The following is a 20,634-nucleotide window of genomic DNA, read 5'->3' as shown; positions in this document are numbered from 1 at the left end:
GTTATACTGCTCCTGTTTCTTTCGGTTATTTTAAAAGTCGTTCTATGTTGACTCTCTTTAAAAGAAGCTCCTTTTTCGATACATATCAAAATATTGTTGTACAAACAGAACAAAAAATCGCCCCTTCTTCATTGGTAACCTATACTGAAGTCTTGATAAGTAGACACCGCGTTTTTATCGCTAATCAGGGAGTCGCCACACACGGCTGTCTTTTTTAGTAGCGGTTTGACTAACCTCTGCTGTTGAAATACGAGAAATGACCCGCCTATCTTGATCAATAAAGAGCTTTCCTTGGTGGGGCTACCAATTGGACAGTCAAATAGGACAGCACAAGACACGCTAGGAAAATCGTCGATTTTCTCGATGCCCTAGTAGAATTTCCTTCAGCATAACCAGGAATTGTGGTCACTGACGTTTCAGACGTCGATCATGCCACAAAAAACAAGCTCACAGTTAGTACTGTTGTCAATACACGGCAAAGCTACATTAACGCCGAAGAATGAGAAGGTCATCGTAAGACTCTTAGCCGAATGAGCGCCCTCAAAAAACTGTGAGCGGAACAAAAATAGAACTTTCCTAGCTGCTCATTGGTTAAGGGAAGCTAATCATCTTTTTCGACTGCATTCAGCGGCCGACGGCCTCTTTCATAATACGCTTTTCCTTTTTCTTTTACCTGGAGGCATAGGGTAATATGGGGTTATTTTTTACATTGAAGATTAAAGAGGCTTACGAAGGAAAGGACTAAGACAATAATGGCAAGCTATTTGCCTACAGTAAATAAAAGTCGATGAGAATAGAAAAAAGGCTGCAACCCTTTCAATGGCTTGTGGGGGGCGACTTCTGGGGAAAAATTTTCAATGGAATATGAAAAAAATATCCTTGGTTTAACCTCAAACAAAATGTAGTTGTTGCTAAGTTTTTTTTTTACAGAAAATTGACCTTCCGCTGTATATTTCATAACGTAACGTCGCCAGTCGACGCACAATTTTATAGATATAGTCGAAAAAAACTGGAAAGGCGCAATACACAAAGATACAAATATCTATTGGCGCGTAATAGATTTCGCTCTCCTATCTGGACTTTTATTGCGATCGAATTTGGCCGTACCACGAACCGCAGTAAGGTGATACTGAGAGGACATTTTTTGTCATCTGGATTTCTTTTTTTCTTTTGACCAACTCCATTACCGACCACATGGCTGAAACCAACATACGATACTAGTGACCATGTTCTCAAAAGATCATTCCCAGCACATAAATAGTTTATTAAATTGGCGCGGAGATGCGACTGTTGTATACGGAACTTAGAAACACGTGGCGCTTTAGGTAACTCGATAGCCAGTGCAGACACTGTATTGCGCCAGAAGGGGCCAGTCGCCTGAATCAATCTAAGGCAATACCGGACGTAACACTCAGAACATTTATAGGTAGATTAATATGTTATGGAAGTTCGACCATACCACAGGAAGCATGTAATACAGTAGTGTGATCATTAAAAAACAATATTACCGTCCAAACATCACACCCGGCAGCCATCTATCTACGAAGCGGCAGAATACCGAAACAAATCAACCTTGTTGTTTTGAGTGAGAGCAGTATGTTTTGGCCAGGTACGCGAGCAGATCTCGAAAAACTGAAAGCGTTGGTCTGGAGTTTCTGTTAATTGTTTCGATAATAAGGTTGTTTCGGAGCGATTGTCTGCTGAGCGATTTTAAATACATTGTTCCTGCTGTTACTGTATATCAATTACAGGTGCTTTTTTGTTAGTTCTATGTTATATATCATGCTGGATAAGCTATTGGAGCTTCAAAATCAACTATATCAATGATTTCAAGAAATGCAGTTGATGCTTAAGCAAATCGAAGGCTACTGATATAGCTGTCGATCTGAAAAAGCTTTTTTCGAGTCGACGTCATTCTAACCAAACTACCTCATATGATGCGTATCTTAATTATTAAAGAAAAAGGTCTCACACAATTAAGATCAATGAGCATTATCGCAACGAAGAAGAGTCATTGGATTAGCGTTCTATCTACGATATTTACTATTTGCAAAAAAAAAACACCCAATATAACTGCGTCATTTCTGAAGCTGAGGCTTAACATGACCATCCGTTTTAAGGAGATTGCAAATCCGCTATTGTGGGGAGCGGACATGCCTGCGAAAGTTTGAATATTATTGCAGCACCAATACCCAGCTTAGCTACTTGGAATAAAGAGACTTGAGAGAGACAAATCAGTCAGTATATGCTACTTCCGAATGACTGCTAGGCTGTATCGGTTTCTTACGCCACAATATATCGTACTCTCAATTAGATTATATTGCAGAATCAACCGTGGTAATAGTAAAACAGCACTTTTGGTAAAAGCCTAAAACGGCAAATGAGAGACAGTTTAATTACGAATGTCAATGTTAACGTAGACGACCTTACAGCGTCGCTTAGTCAAACTTCGAAGGCGAGGTAAGCAAAGTGATGGTAAAATCTATTTATTACAACCATTATTGTAAATGCTGTCTTAGAGGAAGGGCACAAAAGTAATCATTTGTTCTTCGCAGAGTAGGATCAATTCCCGCTTGCCCTAAGCTCCGTTTGGCGAGCTAGTCATTCACTTCGGAGCGGCGACTAGCTGATTTTCGAGAACATCTATTTTCTCATACTGCGAAATCTTCCAGGCTCATATGGTTCTCAGAAGAAGGGCTTGAGGAACAAATCAGACGTTTTGTATCCTTTTCGTGTTATCAATGCAGGCTTAGGGAGTCTTCTTTATTATTGAACTCTTGATATGAAATGGACTGGGTTCAGCTAGCAGCCCATAGGACATCGGAATCCATCGAGGATCTCTAGCCCAGTGGTTTATAACAACCTTGTACCCAGTTCGTTTGAGGTTACAGGGCAACAAAAAGTGCTGGCTGCTTATCCTCCTTCACAAGGAAATGCCTTGGCAGAAATTTCAGTGCGTAAAAAAGTCGTTATCCAGGTACATGACCATAAAACCGTTGTCGCTAGTCAAAATACGATGCGTAAAGACCTCAGTCGAATATTCGAATAGCTAGATCTAGACCATATTTACCTTAGTCCGTTAACGTTCATTAGCGCGATGGAGCTTTATAACTGCACTGGCGGTTTCAGCAAAGAATCAAGAGTACCAATATGGTCAATCTCTGTTGTAAACTAACGATATTTCACAGAGCAGGAGCGTAACACAGCGTACGTTCATACTTCCATCATTTTATGGTCCTATATTCTGTGAGAATGGCGACGGCCTTTAAAAACGATTTAGCATTTACAAGGATACTTGCCCTACTGCCTCTCACGGACGTGATACAAAGCTGCTGCAAAAATCACGAGGAAAGAAAATCAACCAGCAGTTGCTAGAGGAACGACCTTTAGCAGAGATCAAGGTTAATACCGAAATGGCAATATTCACCATATTGCCTATCATCCGCATATATGATACCATTAGCCGGTATTTCTTATTGCTGGCATGATTAGTACAATGGAAGTATCTATGCTGAGTAAACCGTGGCGCCAGACTGAACCTCGACGACATGTAGCGCGATTCTCATATCCGTATCTATAACGAACGTTTTCATAAACGTACAGTTGCTGCGATAGTGAGTCTGTTTAGCGTGGTAAACGGCACAATCAAAAACAGACAATCGTAAGTATGTTGCCACCACGCAATTTTCGAAATTTCGCGCCTTATCTAAACTGCACCTAGGAGGATACAGATATACTTGATCTCCTGAATTTGATTAAAAAAGAACAACCTTAAAATCATCTGGAGACGAATACCCATGTAATAAAATACGGTATCACGAAAATGACGTGAATGTTATGTACAGTGTTAGTACAACAATGATCCCCTTCACAGGGCATTTTAGCTTTCCCGGTTTCGCTGACGAAGGGATAGTTCTGCTGATGCAGCGGTTACCAATGTTCAATGTATACTAGGCCTTTTTACCAGTAGTAACGAGTTGAGAATATTTTTCAATTGTAGATAGTAACATGCAGTGATAGCATAATAAAATAGTGCCCGCACTGAATCAAGATAGCGTTCCCAGTATCTGATAAAGCTAGCTATCACATGTCTGGCAGATTACCGTATCATCAATAACTGTTTCAAACACGGATGGATCTTCTAACCCATTACTAGGTGCATTCCCTTTGTCATTTGGGCGCACCTATGATTAGGTTTGCAGGCATGTTTAGGAACACTGAAGTAGTCAGCCATCTGAAAAAGAGTATTGCTTCATCAAAGAACTAGCATAGTTGATTTTCCACTTAATGTTCCTTCGCATTTTTTTTGCTAAGACCTGAATTTATCTACTAGCTCTTTTTCAGCCTGGTCCTGCAATATCAAATTTACTCGAAAAAATCGGCAGGCAGAATGAAAAATGCACAGCCAAATATCGGAACACAACATTGAGAGAGTTTCACTCTCTCAATAAGAGTGTCCTTATGCATGTATCGGTCTGTCCCTTGTAACAATTTTCGACGATATAGTTGCGATACTTCCGTGCACCATAAATACGTTGTGTATACGTGCAGCTTTCCAGATTTTTGATAAAAGTGTTATGTCGACCTGTGGGATTTTTCGATTTTCGTATACGTGCGCGTGAATGGATGTCCCTTGAGCTGTTAGTGTGTATAAAAAGATGACAACGGCTGGAAAAACGCGCAGAATGGAACGCGCTTTTTGTCAATTCGTCCGAAGTCTAATGGCCGTTGTCTGCTACGTCATTGAAGGTGGCACATACTTCGAATATAGTGATAGCTATCGTTAGGTTGAGGACGTATTTTATGATTTGGGCGCTTCTTGTGACGCCATACTACCGTAACCATCATTACCTTTGCGTATCGATCGTGCAACATACTAAAAGATAAACTGGATTAATTGAAGACACCGGATTACGAGAAAGACATTATTACTGATTTGTTGTCGGTTTTCTATAGAAATACTGACTCTCTCTAAACTAGCCTGATTCTTAAATAAATTGCTGCAAGAAGGTGTGGGAGTGAGATCAATGAACTGCTCAGCTAGCAATGAAATAAGACTGAACACTCCAAAGTCAATCAACCCGCCACCTGCTAAAAAATTTTTCACAATTTCTTAAAAGTTCTAACAGAGTCTTTTGAATAGCTTACTCATGGTTTCAGACTTAATAACACTCCTGATAGCGACCAGTGTCACACCAGAGCAAGGCCCACGTTTGCTATTACCTTTGATGCACCTCAATCAGTGAATATGCGAGCATGTTAATGGGAGTTTATGATATGCTAGTATTCATAAGGGATCGAAGCGTGACCACGTTTGTACAGCTTCACGTGTCGATCTTTTATTGTATAAATGTTTGATTAAAATTACCTTCAACAGAGTTCCTTTTGCAACTGCTCTTTTTATCGTGTTCGTTCTGCCTCCCTGACCCCGTTATTCTGCGCCGTACCATTATCCTAACAGCAATGGGGGTTGTCATCTGTATGCCTCGAACAATTCAGCGCCTCTAACGAAACTGAGATGGTCGGCGTTGCAGCGTCTGCCTGTATTGTTATCGAACACAGAGGTAGCCGAACTAGATATATATATCAGCACATTCGTAATGTATATATGTGCTTATTACGTTGCTGTGTACACTTGTGTGCCCGAATGAGGTGTTTTCGTCGTAGAATAAATCACTTGGTCTAGCGATAACAAATAGTAGCTATAAACTGTAAACAATTAGAAACTGTGGAAAGCAAAAGATTGCAAAAGCACAGCGGAGATCAGTCTCAAGTAAGCAGAACGCGCATGGATTATGGCCATTAGACAAGCAACCACAAGCTGATAATACTACCACAGATCGATACTGCCATGTATCAATCTATCCACAAGTATAAATTGATGCGTATTTTGCCGCAAAGCGCAAACTTGGAACTTTATAGATCAACTTTCGTTTTAAGCTCTAACATGTTCTACGTATGCCTCAACAATCATATAGTGCAATATAGTAAAATAATACATTATATATCAATCATTTGAGTGAGATCGTTACAATAAATGTATCACGAGAGTATAGTTGTTAATACGCCTAACAGCAGTTTGCGCTCAGACCTGTTATGTCGTACGCTAACGGGTAACTCCCGATGTATATACAAATCGAATTTAGAACACGACGTGTTAACTTAGGTTGAAATTGCGTCTGTATCCTTTCGGTCTGATAATCCCCTCCTGATTAAACGTCGTGAGCATAACATTTTCCAGTCGACTCCTTCAGACAGAGATACGTTGTTCCGATTAAGAACTTGGATTCTGGCACAGCGGAGTGAGACCTACTCTGTCCCATGAAATATAACTAAGTTAAATTCAAAATAAGTAAAATTCGAAATAATAGTCCATTGCGTTTCGTAACTAGACATGGCAGAACCTGGTATGCATCAATCGACTCACTGCATTCGGGTCAGACGGGAGAAAATATTTACATCAGATATATTACACTAAGAAATCATTGAGCTTTAATCGTATTAACCTTACATTTACGGAAGATAACTTAGCCGAAGTAACTTTTACTTACTTGAAACATCTCGCATGCGGCAAGTAACGGAAATGAGCTAAATAGATTCTCGCGTTAAAGTATCCTATGTTTGATTTGATTATCTTTCCGTAGCTTCTAAATACGGTCTACTTAGCAAGCATTGGCTTGAGAAACTAGAAACATTCTCTATCCAATAGCGTAGTTTACTACGATCGATCACAACAGATCGTGCAGGTTTTTAATATGTTCAAACAATGAACACACACCGCAAACTAATTCGCCATTTTTTTGTTAATACGTATAAACATTCACACGTCCGCATCCAATGATTATAATAAATGTAACAACTGTAATTAACAATGAAGGGCGTTTGTTTTAGGCTAGATTTTGAAAATACATTTGGTGTTTAGTGTTCTGCCAGCATCATTTAGACTAGAGCAAAATTTTCTCCTCACATGGGTTGTGACATTTTCAGGGCTTCGACATGTATATGTGGCTAAAAGTAGAACGAAGATTGTCTACAACGACAGGCAGATCTACATCGGCGATGCAAGAAGTCTATTGTTGACGGATGCAGGCCGCTGCATACCCGACCAGTTTCGTCGACGCTTTACCCGGTACACAAGTACACCGTTGCTTCAAGTGGAACATTGCCAAGGACAATAAAGCATGTAGGACTAGAATATAACAGGAATGACCGACCACTTACGGAAGTGTTAGGGAAGACCATACCGCCATCAAGGACAAAAAGATACTGTGGACTTGGAAATCTAATACCGGAAATGTCCGCTAAGCTAATCGCACCCTAGGGTAGCTTATGTCACGACCGTCATACAGGAAAACACTGCCACGACAAATTGCGGATACCTGACGGTATCTATTACTAGAGCATACGATTTAGGTTAGCAATCGCTACGCAAAAAAAATCTATGGCATGTACCCATAGTATACTGGAATACAAACGGAGACTTGAAACGCTCACGCCGATTTGTAAGCCACACTTTCCAACTATCATTATTGAATAATCCTTGGTTTTCGAAACTGAGAGAACCATCCTCGTTAGAAAACTGTACTTGCGACTGTTGACCCAAAGTCCAGCCGCAATAACCGTGGGCTAGATGCAATGAGCAAACACTTTTGGATATCCTGAATCGGTCTATTTGGCTATGTGAAATTCACTTTCCTTCAAGCAGATCAAACTCCGCTTTTTCTGTAGACTCTTCTCTAAGGCGGGTGTTGTCGTTAGTATGCTTGCGCACAGCCCCATGGCATCGGTTACGCCAGGATTGGTAACCGGTACTCTCAGACCGCGCCGAAGTCTGATGATACAGCTCTGTTTCGCTATACAACCCTATAATCAACATGTTCAACAGTGATCATTACCACCGTTTTGACTCATTGTCTGAGTCATGCACATTGTAACTAGTTTACGACGGCAACAGCATTAGAAAGCGTAACATCTACTAGCTACCATTGGTACTAAAAACAACAACAATAACAACAGGACGGATGAATATTCAATATGTTCGATTCGAGTAACTGTGTAACATACAGGAAAAACGAAAATGGTGGGCAGAGACAAACAGGTGAGTATAACAATTATGTTGTTATCAGTAAGTATCTGCCTATGATTTAGCACCATATATATACTTTACGCTAAGTTATACGTAGGTATTATAAGCTTTAAGAAGCGTAACGCCTATACTGCGACTCAGGTCAAGGCAAGCCTGCCGTAAAGCGTAGTAGTCTCGGAGTGGTTATTCCCACCGCATTCTTAGAGCCACAGAGCAGCCGTCAGCGCACTTCTGCATGTCTTGCAATCGTATCAACAACCGCAGTATCAATATGAACTTTTTTCAAAGTAACGCACATAAACACATCGGACATTTGAGTGTCTGAGTGCGCATCTGGCCGCGTTTTCTAGAGAGGGTGTAACACCAGTCTGTTTTCTATCTGCCAGAAGTAGCTAGATCAGCGGCCGCGCGAGAAAACAGTCGGGCCCGCGCAGCCTAAACGCGCTAGAGCGCAACCGGCCAGACAGGCTGACGGGTGGATAGGTGTTTTCGCCTGCCGCCGGCTTAAATTCTATATAGTACAGGCAAGCTAAATGTCGTTTGTACGCAGCAGCTTGTTGCTATTATCACCATAATACGCCACAGTTAAAGCTCTCTGATCGGTGGAATATCTGCCATAAAGTACATTGTCTAGTACAGGTTTGCCATGGAGGAAGGTTAGGTATTTTTTTTTCTTGTGTTTATAGGTATCCAGGTCATTAGAATAGCTAACTTTAGGTATGACAGTTAAACTAAAATTATACTAATCAGCGAAAGTCTTAGAGATATAAATTTGAGTGGGGTGGATGTTTTGTTGGCATGGAGAACTGCGTTGGTGAATGCCATAGAGCAACACCACTGTGTAACAAGCGAAATTGTATGGGTGCCGTGTTGTTTGCTAGTCGCAGCTGGGACCGTAACAACTCAAACGCAAGTGACATTTGAACTTGATCTGTCGACGTTCCATTGGAGATGGAACATTCCCTCTGATAGATCTTACGATCCACGCTGTGCTTGTAACTTGCTTGATGCGTACGTACTTTTGGACTCTGGGCGTATTATAGAAGCACGGGTGAGAATGTAAAATTTTTTTGTACCTACAATCGGCTAAATATGTCCGTTGCAGCCTAGACACGTCAGTTCAACAGAACTCTCCTACGATGGCAAGAATAAAAGGGGGTCCTCATTGACTCGAAGGGTGTGCGCGGTATGAAAAATTTCCGGATATCCCATTTAAGGCAGCAGAGGATCAATTCGGGTACATTTTTCATTGCATCGACCTTTTTGGCACTATTCCATTTTCGTATATCAATTTTTTTTCACCTCCATTGGGGGGGACTTCCCATATGACTAAACCATGTATTCGATCTTTGCTATCACTCATATCTAAAGCCCGCTCTTCGCAGCATTCACCGGTCGTTATTTGCTATATTCTATACACGCGACCAGTGGCAAGTCAAGCGATTGGCTGGAGCCGAAGCGCGGTCATTGTAACTGAAATCGATAGAATAGGCCGCTGGCTTGCGTATTTTTTCGGTAAATGGCTGGGCCGGCGCGCTTGCCTACGATAGAAAAGGTCGTCTGATAAAAGTAGTCCCGGTCAAGCATTAAAATACCGGAGGCAATATTTCCAGATCAGGCAATGTTATTTAGACAGCAATAGTTATGATAGCGGTTGTAAAGCGAATATCTACGTACGTACATAGATATGTCAGCGCGACGCTGATTTTGGTGGCTTGAACGTCGACTCGGCGCCAATCATTCAACCGCGTCAACATCTAGTCACCGCCAGCAGAAAGAAGTTAAGGCAGGATCAGCTGCAGCCGTTGTCGCGCCTACTCTTGTGGCCACGGCAGAAGACGCAGTTCTCAGGACGCGCGACTCCCTTCTACTCGGTGTCAACGGCCTTTAACTATCGACGTGCAAAATCTTCAAGAGTGAGAGCGATGCCTGGATAGCTAGACCACAACTATCTAGTCAACCACGTAAGCGACTAAACAGGCGGTAGTGTCATCAACAGCCGCGCGAGGACCGCGGCGATACCCGGCCACCATCAGTTGCAGCCATTTGTTACAGGGCGTCGTATTCTACAATGATGACGATCGTAACGGCGATGGCCGTTATCTGAGCGAATATCCCAAAGGCTGCCTCGAGAACGCAGTGGTTCTGGCGCTACGGTTTAATACGCGTTACACTGCTAAGCTGTTGGTGTTTACTACGGTATTGCCTCGACAGTAAGGCAAGGGGCTTATTCGAGGGCAGTCCACTGCGAACGGTGGGTGACAGGCCGTAGAAATGGTGGTGGATTGCTTTGAGATGGAATCATGTCAAAAAAGAAAAAAAGCAAGAACAACGTCAAGCAGTAACGAATGTCGGCTGTGTCGACAACACAGCATACTGATGTCTGCGCGTCCGATATGCTACGATGGGGTCGGTGCATCAAATCATACGTGTTTGGAGTAATCGAATAGAGTGCATTTACTATGGAATACATATAGATATGGTAAGTTAGTGAACTTATCACAACTCTCTCAAAAAAAAATGCTCTCATGAGAAACAACTATATAAAAAAAATACTGTAAATACAGTTGTGCACGCATATGTCTATCTATTTATGACTGTTGGAAGATCTGAATTTTTATGTGCAGCTTTTATAATAAATACGCACATACGTTTTCCTGCAAGCTGACAGTTATTTAAAGTGGAAACAGACAGAAATCTTCACAGAGCAGACAACCTTCTTAAACGATCATTGTCCATGATTACCTTGTTTCAGGCTTTTTCAATTCACTTAGTGAAATCTAACCGCATCACTAAGGTTAATAATAATAAGCGACGCCAAAATCTACTTAAGCTATAGTCCAAAGTCACTAGTGCCCTCCAATTGTTTATCTTTGTTGAAGTTATTCCATATGCCCGAACGCTGGCTGAGCTCTAAATTAGCAAGCATATGCTGGTGTCTCGGTGCGTGCCTGGTATGGTTTTACCCAAAATTCAAGCTGCTAAAGATACCTGTACCATGGACCTAATTTGGCCTACCTGTTCACTCATCACGTAACCACCCATCAAACTCATGATCCTGTCGTTCCACCGTGTGTTTGTCGGACTCTGCGCGTGATCCAATTGTGCGGAATAGATCAAATTTGACAAACGCGCCCATAGAAATAAGAGATTACCACATATTCGACAACAACAACAACAACAACAGCAAAGATGTCGTTACACTCACTTTTCCCCTTCCGAGTTACATTCGATTGTGAGACTGTTAACCAAGAAAGACAAGGCAACAAAAAATGACAAGCGTAGTCAAGTCGAGGCGTTACTGAAGGGCTTGCTTGCGGTATAGTTCACCTGCTGCCGAGATGGTATCAGGAAAGTTTATTCTTCGTCCTACTGTCGCTAAAAAAGCGGCGATCGAAAAGGCTCACCCAGGCCTTAGTGTGAACTCGGATATCTGGACCTTTGTGGAAGAGCGTTGTGTGATTGATTACTACAACCGCATTAATGTACTTTGATGGCCTCGATTGCCGTGCAGCCAACGCCTCATTCGTTCGTTCGTCCATGCTGTTGTTCTATTTCGAACTGTGCATTCATTCCATTACATCTTGCTGCTGCCACTATTGGCAAATCGTCGGTATTCTAATGTGCCAGCAACATCTGCGCAAGCGGAAGCATTGCACTCGATTGATGGCGCTTCTGCTATTCAAACATCGCAGATTTCTCGGCGGGAGCATCCATTGTTTATTTTTTTTTTCTGTGAACAGAAACTAACTATCACGTTAGGCGTCTATTGTAGCTTTGATAGTCATCTATAGATGCGGATCTTTCTCACAAACTCCTTCAGTGACCGACGATAAATCTAACCTATCCGAACGTTGAGTCATCCGTGTTGATCGACTATAGCTATCCCTGCCTCCTGATCAGAACTTAGCAGCTACTAGCCATCGCTTGTCCAAGCCCTTGCAATTCTTAATCTTGCGCAAAACTTGCAGCCATCCACAAATGAAGCTTTGTAGTCTCCCAGCACCTACCGTCTGTATTTCGTACGGAAAGTGATCACGTAGATGGAGGCAGTATTGCATTGCGCAAGCATTCCCGACCTTTATAACGTATTTACTAGCAGGTCTACCGGCTGCATAACTCGTTTGGTAACATACTTTCAAGGTTTGAGCGCCGTATTTTTCGCCGTTTTTGTCGTTCTTTCATGCTTATTTTAGCTTTCGTTCTCTGCTAGTAGTTATTTAACTCATGCTATTTTCAATAATGCAAAGGCCATCCTCGTTGTCCTAGTTTAGTTTAAGGTTAACCAAAGGATGAGACAGGTTCGCCCGTAAATATGAAATCGTCACCGGGGTAGAGACGCGAGTATTCCGTTGGCGAAGGACTGAGACCAGACACAACTGACACGACTGACTTAGGTTAGCTGTGTAGATACGTGAATATATATATATATATATATATATATTAATACAAGTCGTGCAAACCAGATATATGATCAAAACTAAACCATGTTTGCGTTTTAATTATGTAAGCTGGTAAGCCTAAGCATTGCACCTGTTTACGATTACCTGATAACAGTAGCACATCCACATGCTAAGTTGTATGACTCGCAATCAACGATGAAAATTCAAGCGCATAGATACATCCCCCGTTGAAAATTGCTTCCTAATTACATATACACGTAGTTACATATATACCAGCAATGATCATATATTTCCTTTGACCCCCCCCCCCCCCCCGCGTTCCATCTTGTGGCCATTCTGCGTGTCTGCAGGTATCGGTTCCAGGTGCTATAAGGTTCGTGGCCGCCACAAGAGAGCAAGCCGCGCATTTCTACCTTCCAAACCCCGTCCATATAACGTGTTCGCAGACACGTACACACCGATAGACTAAGCACAATTATTTAGTCAAACTCAACCCACCAGACCTCCACAGGCTCATGTAATCAACCGAAGCTACGAGTAGAAATGGGAGATTCGAGAAAGTGAACTCGTAGACAAGAAACAGCGGAAGTTCTCATACCAGGGTAGTACTTACTGTGTAATGAATCGAGTAGGAGAACGTTTGTCGAGCTGGGTCGCAGTTGGGCGATGGACCCAGCAATGGGACCGACGAGACTAGGTCACAGACACTGACTGAATACCATAACAGGTAAAGCTTACAATATTATATAGTGATGCCGATGAATGAATTTGAAAGTAGAAGCATTCGTAGTAGATATGATAATAACGATACGAAGGAAAACAATAAGGAGCACGAAAGTATCACCGACGCTGCCGCCGGTAACCAGGACCCGCCTATTCGAAATTATTCCTAAAGATAAGCAGAATCAGGAGTATATTACAGTAAATACGAGCGGTTTAATTCCGATTGGTAACGATAACCGCAGAAGCGCCAATAGAAATAGCCGTTCCAGACAACAACGTCCACTACTCCCTGCTCCGCACATGGGGCGCACAACACCAGCGATCATTAGGAAGCGTGCGGCACCACAATTAAATACAAAGCGGGAGCACTAACCAATATGGCTGAACAGTAAAAACGGACAATATCAATAACAACAGACTTAAGTTTGTATAGTCATTTTACTCGTTATTTTGATAACACAGCTAAATCCGTTTACGGGTGTTTATCTGTCACAAATACACACAGACAGGCCGCCTGTGGCTAAATGAACTCGTCGTCGGATACACGTTATAGAAACATACGCATTAACTATCATCGTAACTGTTTGTAGATGCTTAGTAAAAAACGTGAACCAGTCATGGCTGTCGTGCCAGATACACACACGTATGTCTAAAGCGTGCCGTCTTTCTTGTTGCCAGTGTATATAAATTTGTTAAGGTCAAATGAAACAATTCGCTAGTCTAGGAATGGCAGAGGACAAAGAACTACGCTGAAATGTATACATATATACTTGAAGTCAATACGAAATATCTTTATAGTTGCCATTAAGGCCAAGTACGTGCGCTGTAGCCACCCTAAAATTGTTCGTAGAGAACATCCATAACAAGACCTAGCGCAACAATAACAGCTATCATAGGACCAACAGGTCTACATATCGATTCAGGCACCCTAGTAATTGCAGCTCTGCATTACGATTATAACAGGCAATGGAATTCATTGACATCAGACATCTCCGGCATCTTGTCATCATAGTGAGAACTGCCCTCGCGGGCTCGGCCATTTGATTTTTCTGAGAAGTCAACAGTTATAGCTTTAGCAGGCGATTTTTTTACCCCGAATATGTCATCCATGGCAATAAGGAACAATTCTAACGACAGCTCGACGACAGCCAGAATTCGGTAAAATCGACTTCACAATAATTAAGGTGTGGTGCTTTGTTCTGAGTGCGGACTGCTAGATAAAAACTGCTCATACGTCATTTCCAGTTTCAGTAATCACATGCATTGCCTTAGACGTGGTAGCCTATCTTAAATATGGCTAATAACAGCGGCCGCGGGAAAAAGATCACTCAAGAGCATACGCGGCATGTACACAACCAGCAGAAACCATTAACTACCATCATTACAAGTTCCTGGGAACAACAAAAATGTTCTCTGCTACCAGAGCGACAAAAATATATGTGCTCATGACTCTAACGGCAATGGTGCGCACCAGTTTTCCCAGGTACATTGCCTGTTACCTTCTGGCCCTGTAGAGAAGAACGAAGTCACCCAAGTCTAATGCAAGCAAGTGAAACTCCCAAACCGCAGGACTTGCAACAGTCCTAACACCACGGATGATGGCAACGTTGGTAACTGGGTCTGTCCTAATCTTGCAAGTTACAACATTACCGACACCGAAGAACTCTATTGTCTGTATGTACGCTGTTGTCACGGAATTAGGAGAAAAGCCCCGGCGCGTTATGGGCGTCGGACGATCATACCATGACGCCACAATAGCAGCAAGGCAATAGAATACGAACGAGAAGAGTACAGGTGAAAAATAAACACATCAGAAGCCAGGAAAAAAAGCCACAATTTTCTCCCTTAGTTATGATCCAGTCTCAGCACCCTCTTGTACCCGCCATATATCTAGCGTGGGTTGTCTTCCTCCCTCCCTCTTCCCCCCGGTGTACACAGATCAGCATCAGGTCACTCGCCGTACGCAGCTCATCGCCTTCATTTCCCAGTCGCTGGCCGGCTTCGTCGACGCCGCCGTTGCAAACGTCGACGTCAGCAGCCACCTCCGCAAGAGCGACAGGAACAACGCGAACTGTTGCTATTGCCACCAGCAGCAGTTCGTTACGCGGCAGCAGCCCATACGTTACGGAACAGCCGACGTCGCCAGAACGGCAGTTAACTACCGGCAATTGCTGGGATTCTGCTCGTCAACAAGCCCAGGTTCAACGACCGACGAAACCACCGCCGCAGCTAACATTGCAACAGCAATAGGCAAGGCATCGTGGCATGCGACGGGTACCGACGCAATTCCGAGCAGCTGTGTTTGGCGTCTGAAGCTGCGATCGGTCGCTCCACCGTTATTCCTGCGACAGCGCGACCTACGATGAGAACTTTGCAACTCCGGACTCATTTGTGCCGTGTCGTTCAGCTCCGTGTGGTCTGACTGTAATTTAACTATGATTATTATGAAATCGATAATCCATAGTGTTAGTGGGTGTGACCTGTTCGATCACTCACCGAAATGAAAAATTAGCTTCGTTCTTTACCTATCTGTCTGAATTTGCGGGAAAATACTTTACTACAAACGTATAAAACTCATCCCTATTACAATCCGCCATCGGACAAGTACCGCATTTCTTACTACTATTACTACTGTAATAACAATGTCGTCGTCACATTTTTTTAGATAGTTACTTCAGTGTACGGCTGTCTATTGTTTGTAAATAATATTTGAGAGTACTGTTGATATTTGTTGGGACGGACACGGCTCTTATGAGCCCTTCAGCAAGTCACAATACTGATTTACACATACTAAGGCCGATTGTATTTTGCACAGTACAATTTCGTTCGTTTTCTGTATATATCTGAATAGATATACGTATTTATACCCTGTATTACTCCGTATCTACACTGATGCTCGCCCCTATGTACGTGCTCCTCCTGTTATTGCAGCAGTCTACAAAGCCACATAGCGGGACAGACGAACAGTAGCGGAACGGACAGACTATGTTAGAGATGGCCTGAGACGAGCCAGCAGTAGCCTCCATTAAGGCTTAGGTCCTGGCCTTTTTCTCTCTCAGTTTGCTTACCGCCAACTAGCTGCTTCCGTCACCAGCGTTTAGAAATCACCAGCCGCTGCTGGGATCCTTGGGGGTTCGGTCCCGTTGATCCCGCTGCGCAGAAGGCTGCTGCTGCTGCTGCTACTACTACTACTGCTACTAGCTACTACTACTAACTACTCCTGCTACTACTTTTATAATCTTCGCAGTAGATTCTGGCCGCGGTCACAATCAACGGTGAAGGTGATTCTGATAATTGATCCGAGATCGACTGCACAGACAAGAATATAAAATATAATAGACGTCGTATGGGAGCCCAGGGGCACAAAGACGGAAGACCCTTTGCAAGAAATAACTGTGGTAGTATTCAGTGCCTCTCCCTTTAAACGCTACATGACAGAGCCTACCTGGGTGACGACGCTCCCGCGTAGAATCGTAGCAGCTAGTGAAACTGTCCTCCTGAAAGCGGAGTTGATCCGTAAGTGTTGTCAATAGTTGTTATTGTTTCAGCGGAGGAAATATTTGCTTTTGTAATAATCATGGAAGTCCTCGAATCTGTCGATAATGGAAACAGCACTCGGGGTCAATGAAGATACACTCTCGATGTGCGCATATACGGCTACCGTTGAATACCCCACTTGTAGTTGCCTGGCGTCCATCTGACGACGACGACGACAGACTACTACGTTGTTTTGTGCTGCTGCTGCTGCTGCTGTTGCTGCTATTTCCAAATTCGGTTTTCGCTACAGCGGTCTGTCCTGTAGAAGCGAATATCACAAAGATATTATATAATAACTTGCCAGGATATTATGGGGGATGCCTGTTTCACCCAACTCGTTGTTACGCTAGCGACATAGCAGCAACGATGAATGACACCAGCTACGACGGCAGCTGCTGGCGCCGGCGAAAACAATTCAAATCGACTGGTTTCAGGGTAGCTATCATACGCTAACTAATTTTCCCATTGTACACAAGCGTCAACGTATAGCAATAGTACTCCAGTTCACTTTAGTGCCACTCGAAAGCCATTGCGCTCAGTGGTTGTTGCATGAATAACAGCAGTATTAGAAGCACTTAATCGATCACTACCCACGCCTACAACACGAAAAGCTCCGTCTTTCTGTGACAAGATAGGTAAATGAGACGACAACAGTCTAACCCTCCACTAACAGCTAGTAGTTAGCAGTAGTTTGTCGTCCCTTTTCCCTTTTTCTCTCCCTGATAAATCGTTGTTCCTATTTATTGTCGTTATTAGATTCAGGTGTTCGATGTTGCACAGAGGCTGACAACATCGACGGCTGTACGACAAAAAATAGATATGCGACCACTTTCAAGTGTCGTTTTCGGCCAGACTCGATACTCGTCGCATCAGTTAAATATTCCCGTAGTTGCTGTTGTTGTCGCTTGTTTTTTATCGTCGTTGCTGCTGTTGCCGTCGTCCTCTTCTGTAGAATTCACTTTAATACTTGCGGTAAAGGTGGTTAGTCTCTTCTGAATAGCTAGCCACAAAGTTGTCGAGATCAGGCAGCCAAGAAGCAAACGGTCAGCAATCCTTCGTCGCTCTGCTGTTTCGTACCAACCACAGCGCACAGCTGATCCTCAGCAGGGCACACACAGGAGGCTGAGGGAAAGGGAGACACTGCGCTCGCGCAGCAGCAGCATTGGCATACAACGCCACTAACACGAACACGGCGGCTGGTGGCAGTGGTGGCGGTTGCAGCAGCGCTATCACGGAGACAGCGGCCAACGGCCCACGACGAGTCGACCCAAAAGCTACCCGTACGCGCAGACAACAACACACCCTCACCATAACACTAGAATCGTTTACTCTCTACCGCCGCCGACTTCAATGGCCACCATCGCGTAACCGCAGCGCTCCGCTTTTGCTGTACAGAAAAAGAACTTGAAGCTGACGGTAACGGAGCCATAGAGATGCTAGCCGCTGGAGTTGTTGTGTTACCTCAGCAGCAGCAGCAGCAGCGTGGCCAACACAGCATCAATACGCTTTTTATGGCCTTATTGTTAGCTGAATTGTTGCTGATGTTGCGAGCTGCGTCGTGGTGCTACCTGCACACGTACAGAAAAGCAAATAGCCAGCCGTTACCGATGCTAATACGCTCTATGTATGGCTGTATGGTGGAGAGCAGTAGAAAACGACGACCGGGAAAACCCTATTATCACCCTTTCCACTTACACGACGATGCCAGGCCAGACGTAGTAAACGCGCGCCATCGACGCAAAACGCGTCCACATATTGGCACACGCCAGAAGAAAGCCGCCAAGCGCGAACTGGAGGCAGACGGCCAGGCGACGATGGACAGTGACGCACAACGGAGAAGGAACGACGCGAGTAAACGGTTGGACGAACGGCTGGCCAACAGTAGCGGCAGCAGTTTCTGGGTTAGTCTGCTTATTCGCCCCATATCCATATGCATATGCAGCTGCCCTCCTTGCTGCAGTTAATAAATTCGTTGTTAACTCTTAGTTTTTGTAGTAGATACTGCGACTTTTCCGAAGAATGAAGAACAGTGAAATCGAAAACATGGGGACCAGCTGGCTACCTTTGTTAGAAAACGCCAGCTGAAAGTCGCCAACAAACCAACTGCTGTCGCTGGGCCTCGGGCGAGAGCGACAAGGACAGCTGCAACAGACAACACCATGGATGAAATCGTGTGACATATGTTCGAGACACAGACGCGGATACTTTAAGGACAAAGAATGACTAGCAAAATGAGAATAACGAACAGGAAGAAAACGATAGAAAATTCGTTCCATGTTTTCGAAAGTCTCACCTACCAAAGACTACATGTATAACCGACATGTGTCCAAGAAGGGTCCACTCGCATGTTTACTGTTAATACTGCTTTTATTGGCAATTAAATTCGAAGCCCATTACGACACTTAATAATAATAGACCGAATCTTTTGCATCTGTTGCCCGTCGTGCCATCTTGTACTTTTGTCACAAATAGGCCCTTCCCGTCTTCGTTCGAGAAACAAAATATAATCCTCAGCCATTCTCAATTAACATGACCTTTTGGAGGACATATAACAATGTAATTTTAGAATAGATAATTTGTACTGTTGCTTCGGTGAATCGGCGGTCAGGTGGTTTCAGCATACGCAGAAATTAATTAGTTCATAAGGCCGGAATAACTTAAATGAAACTTGCGGCAAAAAGAACTTAACATCTGATATGGCCAACCCAGACAGAACGGTACTAGCAACTTGGATAATGCAGACATGGCGATAACGAACCAGTTTCGAGTACTAATCACCGTCTGAGATTGCTTTCATCACTGGATAGACATCCTTCACTCTTATATATATATATATATATACTATATAGTTCTGGAAGAACAGGATTCCCGCTTTGACGGTTATCTTGAAGACGGTCGATGCCCAAAGTTGTTCGACTTGTGCCTTCACCTGCATGATGACTGTACAAACAAATTTCATATGTTAAACACGCTATATGACAGCAGAAAGGAGAGAAAAATTCTCCTAACAATAGACACGCGGCTCGTCCATCTATGGACACTATTCGTCTCAAACCGCTTGCAAAGCTATTTGTCGTTCACATGATAATGTGTTATTGAAACGCGACCAGCCTCTCCAGTTATAGTCTATATATAAAAGTAACACCGTACAGTACGTCATTGACGCTGTTGTTGGCAAGCAGTATGCAATCGAATCGCAATGGTCCGAGGCTTTAGACAGAGCGTAAAAAAGGCCCAATGAAAACGAAAGAGACAGACAGACAGACAGGCAGGCAGGCAGGCAGGCAGACAGGCACGTAGCCAGTCGCTAAGCTACACGGCCACTTGCTACGATCTGCGGTAAATGCATTTGCTGGTACACGTAAAAAATAACGAACACAGCACTGACGGAAGTCGACGGCGTTTCTCGAGATGAACTCTACAGAAAGCAACGGACAATAAAGGAGTTATCAATAGACAGCGCGAGAGCGGCAGAAACTTAGTAGAAATTGCGCGTCTAAAGGAGCCAAAACGCCGACAGATTCAGCGAGAGAAAGAGAATGGGCGCAATGGGGAAGAGGTTTGTTGTCCCCGAATTGAGGGTCGCTGTGTCCGCTACTAGGAACAGGGTTGTCGCTAGGCAGGATCTGCCGCGGACTTTCTAGAAGGTATGCTTACGCTTTCTCACTGGCTTGCTAGCTTGCAGGCCAGTGGATAGATACCCAGGCCTCTAACCAGAAAGGACTACAGGGTGATCTTCGAACATACACGCGCACGCACAGGATGAGTTTGCTCACGCTGAGGACATTCTGGCTTCGTTATCGGAATTCGTAGGACGGTTTCGGCGAATCCTTAGATGATGCTGATAACGCTGACAATGATTCCCAACTGCAAACCTTACCGAAA

At 43.6% G+C, this 20,634-nt stretch overlaps 1 protein-coding gene across 3 annotated transcripts in view; it reads right to left on the bottom strand.

Annotated features, from left to right (window-relative positions):
• Ypel (Yippee-like) overlaps positions 1-18,206 on the bottom strand; it is a 32,555-nt gene extending 14,349 nt beyond the window's left edge. For 2 of the 3 annotated variants that reach the window (XM_086971074.1, XM_022844652.2), the window contains exon 1: positions 16,658-18,205. The gene's annotated coding sequence lies outside the window, so the exon portion shown is untranslated. Of the gene's footprint in view, positions 1-16,657 lie in introns of all 3 variants that reach the window. The other variant, XM_086971076.1, reaches the window with a different exon arrangement.
• Between the last annotated feature and the right edge of the window lie 2,428 nt (positions 18,207-20,634).

Source organism: Varroa jacobsoni, unplaced genomic scaffold (assembly GCF_002532875.2).
Source record: "Varroa jacobsoni isolate VJ856 unplaced genomic scaffold, vjacob_1.0 scaffold_1120, whole genome shotgun sequence".
NCBI classification, from domain to species: domain Eukaryota; kingdom Metazoa; phylum Arthropoda; class Arachnida; order Mesostigmata; family Varroidae; genus Varroa; species Varroa jacobsoni.
Note: the sequence above shows the minus strand (reverse complement) of the source record. Positions and strands in the feature narration are given on the sequence as shown.